The sequence below is a fragment of the Heptranchias perlo genome, chromosome 20 (assembly GCF_035084215.1).
Source record: "Heptranchias perlo isolate sHepPer1 chromosome 20, sHepPer1.hap1, whole genome shotgun sequence".
Lineage (NCBI taxonomy): Eukaryota > Metazoa > Chordata > Chondrichthyes > Hexanchiformes > Hexanchidae > Heptranchias > Heptranchias perlo.
The window spans coordinates 16,016,886-16,036,433 of NC_090344.1; the positions used below are offsets into that span (position 1 = coordinate 16,016,886).

Here is a 19,548-nt window from a genome sequence, read left to right on the forward strand (position 1 = left end):
TGTCTATTTCTGTTTTAAATTTATCTAATGATGTAGCTTCCACAGCTTCCTGGGGCAGCAAATTCCACAGACCTACCACCCTCTGAGTGAAGAAGTTTCTCCTCATCTCAGTTTTGAAAGAGCAGCCCCTTATTCTAAGATTATGCCCCCGAGTTCTAGTTTCACCCATCTTTGGGAACATCCTTACTGAATCCACCCGATCAAGACCCTTCACAATCTTATATGTTTCAATAAGATCGCCTCTCATTCTTCTGAACTCCAATGAGTAGAGTCCCAATCTACTCAACCTCTCCTCATATGTCCGCCCCCTCATCCCCGGGATTAACCGAGTGAACCTTCTTTGTACTGCCTCGAGAGCAAGTATGTCTTTTCTTAAGTATGGAGACCAAAACTGTATGCAGTATTCCAGGTGCGGTCTCACCAATACCTTATATAACTGCAGCAATACCTCCTTGTTTTTATATTCTATCCCCCTAGCAATAAAAGCCAACATTCCGTTGGCTTTCTTGATCACCTGCTGCACCTGCATACCAACTTTTTGATTTGCTTGCACTAGGACCCCCAGATCCCTTTGTACTGCAGTACTTTCCATTCTCTCGCCATTAAGAAAATAACTTGCTCTCTGATTTTTCCTGCCAAAGTGCATAACCTCACATTTTCCAATATTATATTGCATCTGCCAAATCTCCGCCCACTCACCCAGCCTGTCTATATCCCCTTGCAGGTTTTTTATGTCCTCCTCACTCTCTACTTTCCCTCCCATCTTTGTATCATCTGCAAATTTTGATATGTTGCACTCGGTCCCCTCCTCCAAATCGTTAATATAGATTGTAAAGAGTTGGGGACCCAGCACCGACCCCTGTGGAACACCACTGGTTACTGGTTGCCAGTCCGAAAATGAACCATTTATCCCAACTCTCTGCTTCCTGTTTGATAACCAATCCTCCACCCATGCCAGAATATTACCCCCAATCCCGTGATTTTTTATCTTAAGTAATAATCTTTTATGTGGCACCTTGTCGAATGCCTTCTGGAAGTCTAAATACACTACGTCCACTGGTTCCCCTTTATCCACCCTATACGTTATATCCTCGAAGAACTCAAGCAAATTTGTCAGACATGACTTCCCCTTCATAAAGCCATGCTGACTTTGTCCTATTAAATTATGCTTATCTAAATGTTCCGTTACTGTCTCCTTAATAATAGACTCCAAAATTTTACCCACCACAGATGTTAAGCTAACTGGCCTATAATTTCCAGCCTTCTGCCTACTACCCTTTTTAAATAACGGTGTTACATTAGCAGTTTTCCAATCTGCCGGGACCTCTCCTGAGTCCAGGGAATTTTGGAAAACTATCACCAAAGCATCCACAATCCCTACTGCCACTTCCCTCAAGACCCTAGGATGGAAGCCATCAGGTCCAGGGGATTTATCCGCCTTGAGTCCCATTATTTTACTGAGTACCATCTCTTGAGTGATTTTAATCGTATTTAGCTCCTCCCCCCCGAGAGTCCCCTGTTTGTCCAGTGTTGGGATATTCTTAGTGTCCTCTACTGTAAAGACTGAAACAAAATATTTGTTCAGCATTTTTGCCATCTCCATGTTTCCCACCATTAATTTCCCGGTCTCATCCTCTAAGGGACCTATGTTTGCCTTAGCCACCCTTTTTCTTTTTATATAACTATAGAAACTCTTGCTATCTGTTTTTATATTTTTTGCTAATTTCTTTTCATAATCTAACTTCCCTTTCTTAATCAATCCTTTAGTTACTTTTTGCTGTCTTTTGAAGAATTCCCAATCTTCTATCCTCCCACTAAGTTTGGCTACCTTATATGTCCTTGTTTTTAGTCGGATACTATCCTTGATTTCTTTACTTAGCCACGGGTGGCTGTCATTTCTTTTACACCCTTTTTTCCTCAGTGGAATATATTTATTTTGAAAGTTGTAAAATAACTCCCTAAATGAACACCACTGCTCATGTACCGTCTTACCCTTTAATCTATTTTCCCAGTCCACTTGAATCAATTCCGCTCTCATACCATCATAGTCTCCTTTATTCAAGCTCAGTACGCTTGTTTGAGAATCAACCTTCTCACCCTCTAATTGGATATGGAATTCAACCATGTTGTGGTCGCTCGTTCCAAGGGGATCCTTAACTAGGACATTATTAATTAATCCTGACTCATTACACAGGACCAGGTCCAAGGTTGCCTGCCCCCTTGTAGGATCAGTTACATACTGCTCAAGAAATCCATCCCTGATGCACTCAATGAACTCGTCCTCAAGGCTGCTCTGCCCAATTTGATTTGTCCAGTTAATATGATAATTAAAATCCCCCATAATTATGGCTGTTCCCTTATTACATGCCCCGACTATCTCCTGATTAATACTTCTTCCAGCAGAGTTGCAACTATTAGGAGGCCTATATACTACGCCCACTAATGTTTTTTTTCCCTTATTATTCCTTATCTCCACCCAAACTGTTTCATTATCTTGATATAGGCCAGTCAGTTTAACCTCAGTGATGGGGAAACTTTTAGAAACGATAATGCGGGACAGAATTAACAGTCACTTGGTCGAGGATGAATTGATTAGGGAAAGGCAGCACGGATTTGTTAAATGCAAATCGTGCTTAACTAACCTGTAAGAGTTTTTGATGAGGTAACAGAGAGGATAGATGAAGGCAATTCAGTTGATGCGGTGTATATAGACTTTCAAAAGGTCTTTGATAAAGTGGCGCATGGTTGGCTTATCATCAAGAAAGGGACAGGAAACAGAGATTACTGGTGAATGGTTGTTTTTCGAACTGGAGAAAGTTGTCCAGTGGTGTTCCCCAGGGATCAGTGCTCGGACCACTGCTTTTCTTGATATATATTAATGACTTGGACTTGAGTGCACAGGGCACAATTTCAAAATTTGCAGATGAAACAAACCTTGGAAGGGTAGTAAACAGTGTTAATGGCAGTGATAGACTTCAAATGACATAGACAGGCTGGTGGCATGGGCGGAGGCGTGGCAGATGAAATTTCACGCAGAAAAATGCGAAGTGATACATTTCGGTTGGAAGAACGAGGAGAGGCAATATAAACTCCGGAGTACAAATGTAAAAGCGGTACAGGAACAAAGAGAGGTTTATGTGTACAAATAGTTGAATGTGGCAGGGCAGGTTGAGAAAGCCGTTAAAAAGCATTCGGGGTCCTGGGCTTTATAAATAGATGTATAGAGTGCAAAAGTATAGAAGTCAGGATGAAACATTATAACACACTGTTTCGAACACAACTGAAGTATTGTGTCCGGTTCGGGACACCGCACTTCAGGAAAGATGTGAAGGCCTTGGAGGGGGTGCAGAAAAAAATTACCAGCATAATTGCAGGGATGAGGGACTTTAGTTACGTGGATAGACTGGAGAATCTGAGGTTGTTCTCCTCGGAACAGAGACGGTTTTGTCGAGATTTGATAGAGGTATTCAAAATCATGAAGGATCCAGACACAGAAGATGGAGAGAAACTGCTCCCATTGGCGGAAGGGTCAAGAAGCAGAGGACATCGGTTTCAGGTGATTGGCAAAATAACCAAAGGTGACATGAGGAAAAACTTCTTCACACAGCAAGAGGCTCGGATCTGGAATGCACTGCCCGAGGGTGTGATGGAGGCAGATTCAATCATGGCCTTCAAAGGGGAGCTGGATAAGTACTTGAAAGGAAAAAAAATGCAGGGCTTCGGGGAAAGGCGGGGGAGTGTTTCTAGCTGGATTGCTCTTGCAGAGAGCTAGCACGGACTCGATGGGCCGAATGGCCTCTTTCCGTGCTGCAACCTTTCTATGATTCAACTCAATGTGCAGGAGGCGATGCAAAGGGAACAGAGCGTGCCGCAAATCGACACACCTCTCAGTATCCTCCCAAGCAATGTAGTTTAAGAGCAAATAATTCTGAAACGTCTTCCTTGATAACTCAAGTCGTACACTCGAAACCAATTTGGTAAAGGGAGACTAATATTGGTGATTGGAAATATTTGGTGTGCAACTTGATATTGCTGGACACCGGAGCAGAAAACGAGATTGGATGCACAGACCTGGTCTGAAAGGATGGCCGATCGGCTGTGGGAGGCAACGAACTTTTACACTGGCTGCAAAGCTGAAGTAACAGCGGCTCGTTGGTCTAGGGGTATGATTCTCGCTTAGGGCGTTTCATTGAGTGATATGCGAGAGGTCCCGGGTTCAAATCCCAGATGAGCCCTCCTTTTCGTGAAAAGTCACCAATTGGCTTCTGACATGTTTTCAGTGTTGCTGTTGGTGGAACTGAATTATATCCAGAGGATGTTTGAGCTCCAGTGGACTCAATGCTGGACTATCGTCGGCGCAACACACGTGAAGGAAATAAAATGTCTCAAGATGATGAGGAGTTTGAAGCTAAATTTGGATTTTTTTCCAATTCAGGCGGATATTAGATGACGGGATAGAAAGCCACATATCCAAGTTTGCCGATGACACCAAGATGGGCAGCATTGTCAGCAGTGCAGATGGAAACATAAAATTACAGAGAGGTATTAATATAATAAATGAATGGGTAAAATTGTGGCAAATCGATATCAATTTAGTCAAGTGTGAGGTCATCCACTTTGGACCAAAACGGATAGATCAGAATACTTTGTAAATGGTGAAAAGCTCGAAACAGTGGAGGTCCAAAAAGACTGATGTGTCCATCTACATACATCATTAAAATGTCATGGACAGGTACAAAAAATAATCAAAAATGTTAATGGAATGTTGGTCTTTATATCTAGAGGACGAGAATACAAGGGGATAGGGATTATGATACAGTTATACAAAGCCCTGCTTAGACCACACCTGAAGTACTGTATTCAGTTCTGGGCAACGCACCTTCGGAAGGATATATTGGCTGTGGAGCGAGTGCAGCTTCGGTTTACTGGAATGTTCCCTCAACCCCAAGGGTTTAATTACGCGGAGAGATTACATGAACTCGGGTTTACCTCGAATTTAGTAGATTAAGAGCTGATTTGATCGAACATTTCGAAATATTAAGGGGAACTGATGGAGTAGATAGAGAAAAACTATTTCCGCCGGTTGGGATGTCTAGGACGAGGGGACATCGCCTGAACATTAGGGTCAGGACTTTCAGGAGTGAAGTTGGGAAACACCTCTGCAAGCAAAGGGAGGGAGAAGTTTGGAACTCTCTTCCGCAAATGGCAGTTGATGCGAACTGAATTGTTAATTTTAAACCTGAGATTGATCGATTTTTGTTAATTGAAGTTATTACGCGATACGGGGGTAAAGCGATTATATGGAGTTCGGTCATATATCAGCCATGATCTGTTTGAATTGCGGAACAGGCTCGAGGTGTGAAATGGTACACTTATATTCCTCAGCTCCTCATTGGTGAGAATGATTCTGCATTGGCCGGAAATCGAACCAAAGTCTCCCGCACAAGAATTGAGAATTCGACCCCTGCACAACCAATGCGCGCGTTCTTAATAGCGGCAAGTGTCCATTTGGAATCCGATCTGAACGAACATGCCGTTTACAGCTGCGGTGGCCGAGTGTTTAAAGGTTGGACTCAAAATTCAATTGAGGTTTTCCTGCCCAGGTTTGAATTCTGATCGCAGAGCAACTGTTTAAAGATCACTTCAGTGCTGAAATAGATTAATTGGAGTTAATTGACCGCATTTATCTCTCTCCCAGAATGAGAGATTCGACAGCGTGGCCGGTGCTTTTAATTAGTGTCAGATCTTCTCTTGCAAGATTTCAAGACCCGAGAAGGAATCTCTCCCAATCTGTAACTTAAATTCTACTAGTTTGCAAAACCTGACATTTTTGCTCTTTATTTTCATTGCCTGCATCTCTCTCTCTCTCCCTGTATCTGTCTCTTGTCTCTCTGTGTTGTCCCCGATGGACTTCTCAGGCTTCCTTGAACGGCGAGAGCTGATCTAACCGGAGCAATAGCAGAGAATGTGAAAGAAAAAAAATACTGAGACAGTAGGAAAAGGAAAGGTGCAACCCAGCTGATAAATTCGTACCTAATGTATCCACATTCATGGATCTTCGCACTCACAGTGAATGAAAGCAGCAATTTGAGTAAAGCATACTTATGGTAGAGTGTAAACTATGACGATGCCGAGACAGACGACTATGTCGTTTCAGAGCGATTCATTCTGTAAAGTGTTACTTGATAATACAAGTCGTACATTCAAAACGAATTTGATATTATTGATGTGATATAATTAGTGTAGAACTTGACATTGTACAAGAAAGCGGGATTGTGTGGACAGAGCGTTCTGAAAGGATGGCGGATCGGCTGCGTAGCAGCGAAATTTTACAGTGGCTGCACGGCTCTGTTGCCAGTTGTTCTTTGGGTCTGATTCTCGCTCAGGGAGTTTCATTGGTTCAAATCCCGGATGAGCTCCGTTGTGTCCCCATTTTTAGTCAAAAATCACCAATTGGCTTCTCACATCTTTTCAGCGGTGCAGAAGGCAGGTTTGACATATCTCCAGCAGAGCATGTTTGAGCACCAGAGGACAGAATGCAAAGGGTTTGTCCACGCAACACACGTTGACGAAATGAGGATAATCTTTCAAGAAGTTGGACAGATTGAAGCCGGCACATGAATTTATCCCAATTCAGGCGATCTCATGGGCACAGAATACAAAAGGTAAAGGATGCTGCATTGTCCTGGAAACAAACTCATGGTTTACCGCCGGCAGGCAAGAGTTCCACACTGAACCACCAATGCACACACGGCTGCAGACTGCACGTGTAGCGTTGGATACAGGTCTCGAACATGCAGTCTGGCAGAGTTCCCGTATGTCCACCTCGAAGATTTCACGAATGGCCTTTAAGCTGTATCTTAAATTCTGCTCAATCACAGAATTTGGAGATTTATACTATTTTTCTTTGCATGTATCTCTCTGTCTGCGTTTCTTCTCTCTCTGTGTTTCCCCCTGATGGACTTCTCCGGCTTCTTTGAACGGCCAGGTCTGGAAACCCGGGCGTTGCAGAAGGGTTTCTGGAACGCCCGGGTTTCCAGAATGTCGGATCTTCAGTCCAATTGTTGGATTTCGACGGGAGCAGCTTTGAGATTTTCGTCTCCGTTTTTAGAAAATATAAACCCAGATAGGTTTTCACCTCCTCGGGTCCCGTCAACTTCGGCTAATGGGAATGAACCCAATCCATCATTCGGTCTTAATATCTGTATTCTCATTGCTAAAGAATAAAATTACGGGGCTACAGTTAGTTTGAGGACACATTTTAGAAATTAACATATCACAGAATTATTCGAAAACTAGAAGCACGTGGGATTAACGGACCGGTGGCAACGTGAGCACGTAATTAGCTAAAGGATAGGAGGCAGAGAGTCGTGGTGAACGGATGTTTTTTCTGACTGGAGAGAAATATGCAGTGGGATCCCGCAGGGGTCGGTATTGGGACGATTGCTTTTCTTGTTTTTTATACATGACTTGGATGTAGGAATAGGAAGTGCAGTTTCGAAGTTTGCGGATGATACAAAACTTGGCAACGTAGAAAATAGTGAGGAAGATAGTAGCAGACTTCAGGAGAACATGGACAGACTGGTGAAATGGGCAGTCACGTGACAGATTTAACGCCGATCAGTGTGAAGTGATGAACTTTTGGAAGAAGAACAAGAAGAGGCAGTATAATCGAAATGGAACAATTTATGGGGGGTTGCAAGAGCAGAGGGACCTGGGGGAGCATATTCACAAAACAGGGCAAGTTGATAATGTAGTTAAAAAAGCGTATGGAATATTTGGCTTTGTAAATGGGGGCATTGAATTTGAATACAAGGAAGTCACACTAAACCTTTACAAATCACTGGTTAGGCCTCAGCTGGAATGTATTGTTGATTTCTGGGCACCACACTATACGAAGGATGAAAAGGGATTGAAGAGGATTCAGAGCAGGTTGGCCTGGATGATACCAGGGATGAGGGACTTCAGTTATTTGGAGAGATTGGAGAAGCTGGGATTATTCTCCTTACAGCAGAGATGGTTCACGGGAGACCTAATAGAGATATTCAAAATAATGAGGGGTTTTGACAGAGCAAGTAGGGAGAAACTATTTCCTCTGGCAACTGGGTCGGTAACCAAAGGTCATAGATTTAAAATAATTGGCAAAGTAACTAGAGGAATCGAAGAGTTTTTTTTCACACAGACGGTTTGTTAAGACCAGGAACGCACTTCCTGAAAGGATGGTGGAAGCAGATTCCACAGAATCATTCAAAAGGCAATTGGACATGTACTTGAAGAGGACTAATGTGCAGGGTTATCGGGAAAATCTGGGGTGTGGGTCCAATTTGGACAGGTCTTCGAAAAATAGCCGGCACAGGTACGATGGCCGAATGGACTCCTTCTATGCTGTAAGATTCTATGATTCTATGATTACCTTCTGAATCGTTGGAATTGACAATATTCAGTGTTGTGGAGCCAAGAAAATTATAACCATGATATTCGGCTTCTCCATTCCCTTATGAAAATCGCAGATTATAATGTCCAGGCGGGGTGGGACTGAATGGGGGATAGAGTGCGGAGATCAGAATGGAAGCCTAGCAGAATGAACTTGGTCTCAACAGCAGGCGGTGAACCTTCTTCTCCAGAGAGGATCGTCATTTCAGTTCAGAAGGATAAAGGTATCAAGAAAGTCGGGTGAAACAGATCCGGAATGATCCGGGACTGACAGCACATCCCTTTGAAACAGACACAGATACGGAATGATCCGGGACTGACAGCACATCCCTTTCAAACAGACACAGACACGGAATGATCCGGGACTTGCAGCACATCGCTTTGAAACAGGCACAGACACGGAATGATCCGGGACTTACAGCACATCCCTTTTAAACGGACACAGACGCGGAATGATCCGGGACTGACAGCACATCCCTTTTAAACAAATGCAGACACGGAATGATCCGGGATTTACAGCACATCGCTTTTAAACAGACACAGACTCGGAATGATCCGGACATACATCATAATTATGGTACATAAGTTTCTCTTACGTTGACCAGAATGTTTACTCGTTTTACAATGACACCACTGCACACTTTGGTTATTCGCGACCTCACAATCTCAACACCTTCGTGGTTGGAACTGTTGCTGATTTCAGCAAATGCACAAACCTCCGTCTGCAGTTTCGAGAAGGAAGGAACCGACCTTCTGGAAGGACTGAATGAAAGAAACAAGATTATAGCACAATATCGACGAGGATGGGATTCGAACCCACGCGTGCAAAGCGCAATGGATTAGCAGTCCATCGCCTTAACCACTCGGCCACCTCGTCGCATGCGCAAACTTATGAAAGCTCCTTTATTCAAAATGAAAATACTGCCTATGTTGCCAAACTGAAATAAAAACAGTTCATGCTGGACATCCTCAGCAAGTCAGGCAGAATCTTTAGATGTAGAAACAGAGTTAACATTTCATGTAGATGACCATCACATGAGTATTCTATTAGAAACCTGACTTGCGCCTTGTAGATGGTGAGACGGCTTTGGGGAGTCAGGAGGTGAGTCACTCGGTGCAGAATATCCAGCCTCTGACCTGCTCTTGTTGCCACAGTATTTTTGTGGTTCGTCCAGTTAACTTTCTGGTTGATGGTGACCACCTGGATGTTGATGGTGGGGGATTCCTGGAAAGATTCCAGGAATGAGGGGCTTTAGTTTCATGGATAGACTGGAGAAGCTGGGGTTGTTCTCCTTGGAATAGAGACAGTTGCGAGGAGATTTAATAGAGGTATTCAAAATCATGAAGGATCTGGACAGAGTAGATAGAGAGAAACTGTTCCTATTGGCGGAAGGGTCAAGGACCAGAGGACAGAGATTCAAGGTGTTTTGCAAAAGAGCCAAAGGTGACATGAGGAAAAACTTTTTGACACAGCGAGTGTTCATGATCTGTAATGCACCGCCCGAGGGGGTGGTGGGGGCAGATTCAATCATGGCCTTCAACAGGGAACTGGATAAGTATTTGAAATGAAAAAGAAATACAGGGCGACAGGGAAAGGGCGGGGTGGGGCGGTGGGGCGGTGTGGTCTTGCTGGATTGCTCTTGCAGAGAGCCGGTACGGACTCGATGTGCCGAATGGCCTCTTTCCATGCTGTGACCTTTCCATGATTCTATTCCATGTGTCGGGGGCGATGCAAAGCGACCGGAGCGTGACGTAAATCGTCCTGCTCATGTCCATTCCCTGATAATAAATCCGAGTGTGATGCAAAGAAGAAATACATAATTATGGTGCATATCTTTCATCTTATGCTCACCATAAGAGATACTTCGTTCACCAGGGGGCCATTGCGCACTTTGATTGATACTTCACCTGGATCACCCCTTACAATCCCAACACCTCCGTGCAAGAAACATTTTGGGTGGCAATTCAGAATTTGCTGATTTGTGCAAACAGATGTAAGCCAGCAATGCGGAAACGCACTTCTTTGGAAAGAAGATTTTTGGGTGACGTGGCCAAAATAAACAACTCTACCAATTATAGCAGAGGGGGGATCCGAACCCACATAATCGGAAGATTGACGCCAGCATTTTAAACAGCTGCATTGCTCTCCTCGATACCAGTCTACCCAGCTCTGCTAAAAACGTTCAGAGGGCTGAAACCTTACCTCTGGTTCTTTCTCCACAGGCGCTGCCTGATCTGCTGAGTGTTTCCAGCATTTTCTGTTTTCATTTTTGTCATTTCACAATGGCTGTTTTCCTGAAAACACCCAGTTTGACCCAAGGACAAAGCTCACACTTCACTTTCCCCACGCGCTTTAAAGTCTGTCATTTCTGAACAAAATCCCCTCCGTGCCGGACATTCAAAGGACCTTTCGCTCACGGCCAACCTCCTGTCATCGACACTTTTTCACCATTCCCGCTCTTCTCATTTCTCCTCATTCCTTTCAAATCGGACATTTCCACAGACCTACGAAGATCAAGCGGAACATTTCCGACCTGACTGCACCGCCCAGATTGCCAAAAGTGCACCTTTCAGCCGTCATTCGCAGCTATGTCGCGCCGCCCGTCTCTCCCGCACATCAACTGCTCGGGGAAAAGCGCCAATGACCATGGAAACAAAACCCAGTTCTTCAGTTAACATCCCCCGTGTCACAAGATACCCCATGGAAATTTCACGGAAAAGTATGCCGCTGTCCTTCCGAATGCCAGCCCTGCTTTCTTTGTGCTTGTCTATGGAACAGTCACGCAGATCAAAATGTATCGATTGGTTTCCAGGCACAAATGAACATTGGTGCGAGCGGGACATGTGCCCCCGAGAAACAGCGGTCGATGTAGAGCAAACTTAAAGGCGTAAGAATGTGAAAGTGAATGTTACAGTTGGCAAGGCCGCAGGAAAGTCTCAATGAAATGGACCATGATTGTGGAAGGAAGAAAAAGCTGGAAGAAGCGGCGGGTCTGAACTTTGGATCATCCAGCAGAGACACATGAGAGAACAAAAACAGGATACAGACAAAGGTGCTGGAGGCAGAAAGAAAAAGTACGAAATAAGAGGAATGAAAAGAGAGTGACTTACTGGAGCTCGAAGAGATACAGTAGCGCAGTGGTTATGTTAATGGCTAATAAGCCAGAGGCCTGGACTCATAATCCGGGGGTCACGAGTTCATAATCCCGCCATGACAGCTGGAGAATTTCAATTCAATGAATGAAAAATAAAACTTGGAATTAAAATACCAATATCAGTAATGGTGGCCATGAAACTACCGCTTTGTTGGAAAAACCCATCTGGTTTACTCATACCCTTCAGGGAAGGAAACCTGCCGTCCTTACCCAGTCTGGCCGATATGTGACTCCAGACCCACAGCGACCAATGTGGTTGATTCCTAATTGCTCTCCAAAATGGCCTAGCAAACCACTCAGTTGTAAAATCTCGATTAACAAAAAAGTCATAATAAAACCGGACGGGCCACTAGGCACCGGACACGACAAAGGCTCAATCAAAGCCCAGTCGACCCTGCAAAGTCCTCCTCACGAACATCTGGGGACTTGTGCCAAAATTGGGAGTGCTCTCCCACAGACTTGTCAAGCAACAGCCTGACATAGCCACACTCACAGAATCATGCCTTTCAGCTAAAGTCCGCAGACTCTTCCATCACCATCCCTGGGTATGCCCTGTCCCACCGGCAGGACAGACGGACCAGACAGTGGCGGTACAGTGATATGCAGTCAGGATGGGAGTGCTCAACATTGACTATGGACCTCATGGCATCAGGTCAAACATGGGCAAGTGAAACCACCTACTGACAAGCCCTCAGCAGCTGATATCAGTCCTCCTCCATGTTGAACATCACTTGGAGGAAGCACTGAGGGTAGCTGGGAGACTTCAATGTTCATCACCAAAGGTGGCTCGGGAGCACCACTACTCGCCGAGGCCTGAAGGGCATTGCTGCATGATTGGGCCGACTGTAGATGGTGAATGAATCAACACGAGGGAAAAACCAACTTGACCTCGTCCTCACCAATCGACGTGTCGCAAATGCATCTGTCCATGACAGTATTGGTAGGAGTGACCACTGCACAGTCCTCATGGAGACGAAGTCCTGTCTTCGCACTGAGGATACCATCCAACGTGTTGTGTGGCACTACCACCGTGCTAAATGGGATTGATTCATATCCGATCCAGCAGCTCAAATCTGGGCATTCCATGAGGTGCTGTGTGGCCATCCTGCAGCAGCACAATTTTATTCCAGCACAATCTGTAACTTCATGGCCTGGCATAGTCCTCACTCTACCAACAAGCCAGGGAATCAACCCCGGTTCAATGAGGAGTGTAGAAGAGCATGCCAGAAACAGCACCAGGCGTATCTCGAAATGAGGTGCCAACATAGTCAAGCTACAACTCAGGACTAAATGCATGCTAAACAGCGGAAGCAACATGCTATAGATTCGAGCTGAGCGATTCTACAACCAACGGATCAGATCAAAGATCTGCAGTCCTGCCACAGCCAATCGTGAATGGTGTTGGACAATTAAACAAGTAACGGGAGGAGGAGGCTCTGTAAACTCTGTAAACATCCCCATCCTTAAATGATGGAGGAGTCCAGCACGTGAGTGCAAACGACAAGGCTGTAAGCCTTTGCAGCCAGAAGTGCGGAGTGGATGAATCCATCACGGCCTCCTCCCCTTATTCATAGCAGCCAGTCTTCAGCCAATTCGTTTCACTCCACGTGATATCAAGAAACTGCAAAGTGCACTTGCTACAGCAAAGGCTGTGGGCCCCGACAATATTTCGGCTGTAGTACTGAAGTCTTGTGCTCCAGGACGAGCTGCGCCTCCAGCCATGCTGTTCCAGTACAGCTACAACACTGGCATCGACTCGACAATGTGGAAAATTGCCCAGGTATGTCCTCTCCACAAAAAGCAGGACAAATCCAATCCGGCCAATTACCGCCCCATCAGTCTACTCTCAATCATCAGCAAAGTGATGGAAGGTGTCGTTGACAGTGCTATCAAGAGGCATTTACTCACCAATAACCGATTCAACGATGCTCAGTTTGTGTTCCACCAGGACCACTCGACTCCAGATCTCATTAAAACCTTGGTCCAAACATGGATAAAAAAGCTGAATTCCAGAGGTGAGGTGAGAGTGACTGCCCTTGACATCAAGACAGATTTGACCGAGTGTGACACCAAGGAGTCCGAGTAAAATTGAAGTCAATGGGAATCAGGGGGAAAACTCTCTAGTGGCTGGATTCATACCGAGCACAAAGGAAGATGGCAGTGGTTGTTGGAGGCCAATTATCTCAGCCCCAGGTCATTGCTGCAGGAGTTCCTCAAGGCAGTGTCCTCGGCCCAACCATCCAGGACAAAGCAGCCCGCTTGATTTGCACCCTTGCCACCACCCCAAAAATTCATTCCCTTCAGCACTGGCGCAAAGTGGCTGCAGTGTGTACCATCCACAGGATGCACTGCAGCAACTCGCCAAGGCTTCTTCGACAGCACCTCCAAAACCCACGCCCTCTACCACCTAGAAGGACAAGAGTAGCAGGCACATGGGAACAACACCACCTGCACGTTCCCCTCCAAGTCACACACCATCCCGAATTGGAATTATATCGCCGTTCCTTCATCGTGGCTTGGTCAAAATCCTGGAACTCCCTTCCTAACAGCACTTTGGGAAAACCTTCACCACACGGACTGCAGCAGTTCAAGAAGGCGGCTAACCACCAGCTTCTCAAGAGCAATTAGGGATGGACAATAAATGCCGGCCTCGCCAGCGACGCCCACATCCCATGAATGAATAAAACATTAATGTGAAGACATTGGCTGAAGCAGCGGGGTTGCATCTTTACTTTTCCGACTGTCTCAATTTTTCTTTAACCTTCTCTGCTGGTGTTGCAGGTTCGAACAGGCATCGCCGTGTAAGAAAGCCTGAGAAGTCCATCAGGGGACAATACGAGAGACAGAGACAGGGAGAGATAGAGAAATGTTTGCAAAGAAAATAAAGAGAATACATAGAATCATACAATCATAAAATGGTTACAACACAAAAGGAGGCTATTCGGTCCATCGCGCCCGTACCGGCTCATTGTAAGAGCAATCCAGTTCGTCCCACTCACCCGCTCCTTCACGTGTGTTGCGCCTTGGAAACTTCCGCGCCCTGTCCTCTGGAGCTCAAACATTCTCTGGAGACAATTCAATTCTCCCAACAGCAACACCGAAATGATGTCGGAAGCGAATTGCTGACTTTTCGCGAAAAGCACTGAGACAGGAGAGATCGTGCGGGATTTGAAGTTGAGATCTCGCGTATATCACTTAACAGAAATTTCAAAGCGAGAATCATACCCCAAGACCCACGAACCGCTGACAGTGCAGTCGTTCAGCCAGTTGAAATGTGCGCTGCCTCCCAATGCCGATCGGCCATCCTTTCAGACCTCTTCTGTCCATCCAATCTCGTTTTCTATTCTGGTGCACAGCAATATCAAGTTGTACATTAACTACTTCCAGTCACCAATATTAGTCTCCCTTTACCAAATTGGTTTCGAATGTAAGACTTGAATTATGAAGTAAGACGTTTCAGAATTAGTCGCTCTGAAACTGCATTGCTTGGGAGGAGACTGAGAGATGCAGATGAACAGCGGATCCTTGCAGTGCATGTCCACAGATCCCAGAAGGTAGCAGAACAGGTAGATAAGGTGGTTGAGAAGTCATAAAGGATACTCTCGTTTATTAGCCGAGGCATAAAATATAAGAGCAGGGAGGTTATGGTCGAAATTTATAAAACAATAGTTAGTCCACAACAAGAATACTGCTTACAGTTGTGGTCACCACATTACAGGAAAGATGTGATTACACTAGAGATGGTACAGAGGAGATTAACGACAATGTTGCCAGAACTGGAGAATTTTCGCTATGAGGATAGATTGGATAGGCTGGGGTTGTTTGCTTTGGAACTGATGAGGCTGTTGGGAGATTTAATTGAGGTGTATAAAATTATGACGCGCCGAGATAGAGTGGATAGCAAGGACCTATTTCCATTAGCAGGGACGTCAATAATCAGGAGACAGAGATCTAAGATAATTGGTCGAAGGATTGGAGGGGAGAGGAAAATTTATTTCTCAAACAGTGGGCGGTGGGAGTCGGGAAATCACTGCCTGAAAGAGTGGGAGAGGCGGAAACGCTCATCGCATTGAAAAATAAAAAATTCAGTATGCACGTTAAGATCCGTAAACAACAGGATTAGGGAACAAACGCTGGAAAGTGAGATGAGGCTCGGAACAGATTTTTCGGCCGGCACTGGCACGATGTGCAGAATGGCTTCCTTCCGTGGCCTAACTTTCTGGGATTCTATGATATGACTGCCGTCTGTCTCGGCATCGTGATAATATACACTCTACCATAAGTATACTTTAATCAAATTGGTGCTTTGTTTCACTGTGAGAGCGAAGATAAATAAGTGTGCAGACATTGGCTGCTGCAACTGCGTTGCACCTTTACTTTTGCTACGGTCTCAGTCCTTTTCATTACCCTTCTCTGCTGGTGTTGCAGTTCAGTTCAGCCTTCGCCGTTCAGGAAGCCTGAGAAGTCTATCAGGTGACACACAGAGAGACAAGAGACAGAGACAGGGAAAGATAGAGAGATGCATGCAAAGAAAATAAAGAGTATACATGTCAGGTTTTGCAATCTAGCAGAATTTAAGTTACAGTTTGGGAGATATTGCTTCTCGGTCTTGAAATCTTGGAAGAGAAGATTGGACGCCCAATTAAAAGCACCGGCCACGTTGAAGTATCTCTCATGCTGGGAGAGAGGGAAATGTGGTCAATTAATTCCAATTAATGTATTTGAGCATTGATGAGATCTTTGAACCGTCGCACTGCGAACAGAATTGAAACCTCGGCAGCAAAACCCCATTGGAGTTTTGAGACCACCGCTTGAACCAATCGTTCATCGCAGCTGTAAACGCCATGTTCGTTCAGACATCATTCCACAGAGAAACATGCAATTGTTGCATAAGGCAGCATTGGTAGTTCAGGGGTAGAATTCTCGCCTGCCACGCGGGTGACCCGGGTTCGATTCCCGGCCAATGCATTATCACTTTGCATTCTGCACCAAGGAGGAACTTCGGAATAGCAGTCTGGTGTTTGGTCCTTCCAGCCTGTTCCGCAACTCAATGACATAATGTCTGAGTTGTGACCAAACTCTCTGTGCCCGCCTGAGCCCCATATCTCTTAATACCTTTGGTTAGCAAAAATCTCTCAATCACGGGTTTGAAATTAACAATTGAGCTCGCGTCAACTGCCGTTTGTTGAAGAGACTGCCACAATTCTACCTCCCTTTGCTTGTGGACAGTTGTCCGAAATTCACTTCTGAAAGTCTGACTCCAATGTTTAGGCTCTGCCCCCAAGTCCGAGACAGGCCAACGAGCGGAAATAGTTTCTATATAACTAACTCATCAGTTCCTCTTAATATCTTGATAACTTCGATCACATCAGCCCTCAATTTTATAAATTGCAGGGAATACAACCATGCAATCTCTCCTCGTAATTGAACGCTGAGACTCAAGTTATCATTCCAATAAATCTAAACTGCACTCCCTCCAAGGACAGTATGTCCTTCCTAAGGTGCGGTGCCCAGAACTGCACACAGTACTCCAGATGTGGTCCAACCAGAGCTTTGTGCAGCTGTAGCATAATGTCTATTGCCTTGTATTCTCGTCCTCTAAATATATCGGCCACCATTCCATTAGCCTTTTTGATTATTTCCTGTACCTGTCCATTATATATTATTGATTTATGTGCATGGACAGTTAAGTTCCTTTGAAACTCCACAGTTTCGAATTTTTCACCTTTTGTAAAGTATTCTGATCGATCTTTGTGAGGTCCAAAGTGGATGAGCTCACAATTGCCAAAATTGAAATCCATTTGCCACGGTTTTGGCCATTCTTTATTATAGTAATACCTCTCTGGAATGTTATGCTTTCATCTGCACTGCTTACAACGCTGCCCATTTTGGGGCCATCGGCAAACTTCGTTCCCGATCCCGTCATCTAATATCAATGAGACCGCCTGAACTGGGGGAAATTCACATTCAGCATCAATCTCTTCATCATCTTGAGACATTTTATTTACTTCACATTTGTTGCGGCTTGGGACATTCAGCACTCTGTCGTCTGGAGCGCAAACATGTTCTGCATGTAATCCAATCCTACCAACAGCAATACTGAGAAGATGTCAGAAGCCAATTGGAGTCTTTTCACTCAAAGTAGTGGCACAGCAAGGCTCATCCGGGATTTGAACGCGGAACTTCTCGGATATTAATCAACTGAAGCTCCGAAGCCAGAATCAAACTTCAAGATCAACCAGGCGCTTTTACTTGCTTCGTGCAGCCAGTGTAAAGTTTCGCTGTCTTCCAAAGCCGATCGGCCATCCTTTCAGACATCTTCTATCCATCCAATTTCGTTTTGTATTCCGGTGTGCAGTAATATCAAGTTGTACACCAACTATTTCCTGTCACGAATATTCGTTTCGCTTCACTAAATTGGTTTCGTCTGTATGACTTGTTTTATCAAATGAGACGTTTCAGGATTATTTGCTCTGAAACTACATTTCTTTGGTGGATACTGAGAGGTGCAGATGAAAAGAGGAACCTTGGAGTGCATGTCCACAGATCCATGAAGGTAAGAGGACAGGTAGTTAAGGTGGTTAAAAATGCGTACAGGATACTCTCCTTTATTAGCCGAGGCATAGAATGTAAGAGCAGGGAGGTTATGGTAGAAATTTATAAAACAATAGTTAGGCCACAGCAAGAATACTGCATACAGTTGTTGTCACCACATTACAGGAAAGATGTGATTGCGCTAGAGAGGAGATTTACGACAGTGTTGCCAGAACATGAGAATGTTAGCTATGAGATTAGATTGGATAGGCTGGGGTTGTTCGCTTTGGTACTGAGGAGGCTGTTGGGAGATTTAATTGAGTTGTATAAAATTATGACGGGCCCAGATAGAGTGGATAGCAAGAACCTATTTCCCATAGCAGGGATGTCAATAATCAGGGTACATGGATCTGGGATAATTGGTAGAAGGATTAGAGGGGAGCGGAAGATTTTTTTCTACCAAGTGGGCGATGGGGGACGGAAAATCACTGCCTGAAAGGCTGGTAGATGCAGAAACCCTCATCGCATTGAAAAATAAAAAGGTCAATATGCACGTTAAGATCTGTAACCTACGCGTTAGGGACCAAACGCTGGAAAGGGGTATGAGGCTCGGTACAGATTTTTCGGCCGCACTGGTACGATGTGCAGAATGGCTTCCTTCCGTTGCCTAACTTTCTATGATTCTATGATATGACTGCCGATTGTCTCGGCTTCGTGATAACATACACTCTACCATAAGTATACTTTAATAAAATTGATGCTTTGTTTCACTGTGAGAGCGAAGAAACATAAGTGTGTACACAATAGCTGCAGCAGCTGGGTTGCACCTTTACTTTTCCAACCGTCTCAGTGCCTTTGTTTTACCTTTATCTGCTGGTGTTGCAGGTTCGATCAGCCTTCACCATTCAAGGAAGTCTGAGAAGTCTATCAGGAGTCACACAGAGAGACAAGAGACAGAGACAGGGAAGATAGAGAGATGCATGCAAAGAAAATAAAGAGTATAAATGTCAGGTTTTGCAAACTAGCAGAATTTAAGTTACAGATTGGTAAAGATTCATTCTCGGGTCTTGAAATCTTAGAAGAGAAGATTGGACGCCCGATTAAAAGCAGCGGCCACTTTGAAGTATCTCTCAAGATGGGAGAGAGGTAAATGCGGTCAATTAATTCCATTTAATGTATTTGAGCATTGAAGAGATCTTAAAGCCGGAGCACTGCGAGCCGAATTCAAATCTCGGCAGGAAAACCCCATTGGAGTTTTGAGACCACAGCTTGAACCACTCGTCCATCGCAGCTGGAAACGGCATGTTCGTTCAGACAGGATTCCATTTAGAAACATGCAAATTTTTCACAACCCAGCATTGGTGGTTCAGGGGTAGAATTCTCGCCTGCCACGCGGGACACCCGGGTTCGATTCCCGGCCAATGCA

The 19,548-nt window shown here is 44.9% G+C and overlaps 3 non-coding genes across 3 annotated transcripts; 2 read left to right on the top strand and 1 right to left on the bottom strand.

Annotated features, from left to right (window-relative positions):
- Positions 1-9,228: 9,228 nt before the first annotated feature.
- trnas-gcu (transfer RNA serine (anticodon GCU)) lies at positions 9,229-9,310 on the bottom strand. Its single transcript has one exon. It is a non-coding gene; the product is annotated as a tRNA-Ser (tRNA).
- A 7,175-nt stretch (positions 9,311-16,485) lies between these two features.
- Positions 16,486-16,556, top strand: trnag-gcc (transfer RNA glycine (anticodon GCC)). Its single transcript has one exon. It is a non-coding gene; the product is annotated as a tRNA-Gly (tRNA).
- A 2,921-nt stretch (positions 16,557-19,477) lies between these two features.
- trnag-gcc (transfer RNA glycine (anticodon GCC)) lies at positions 19,478-19,548 on the top strand. The gene has a single exon. It is a non-coding gene; the product is annotated as a tRNA-Gly (tRNA).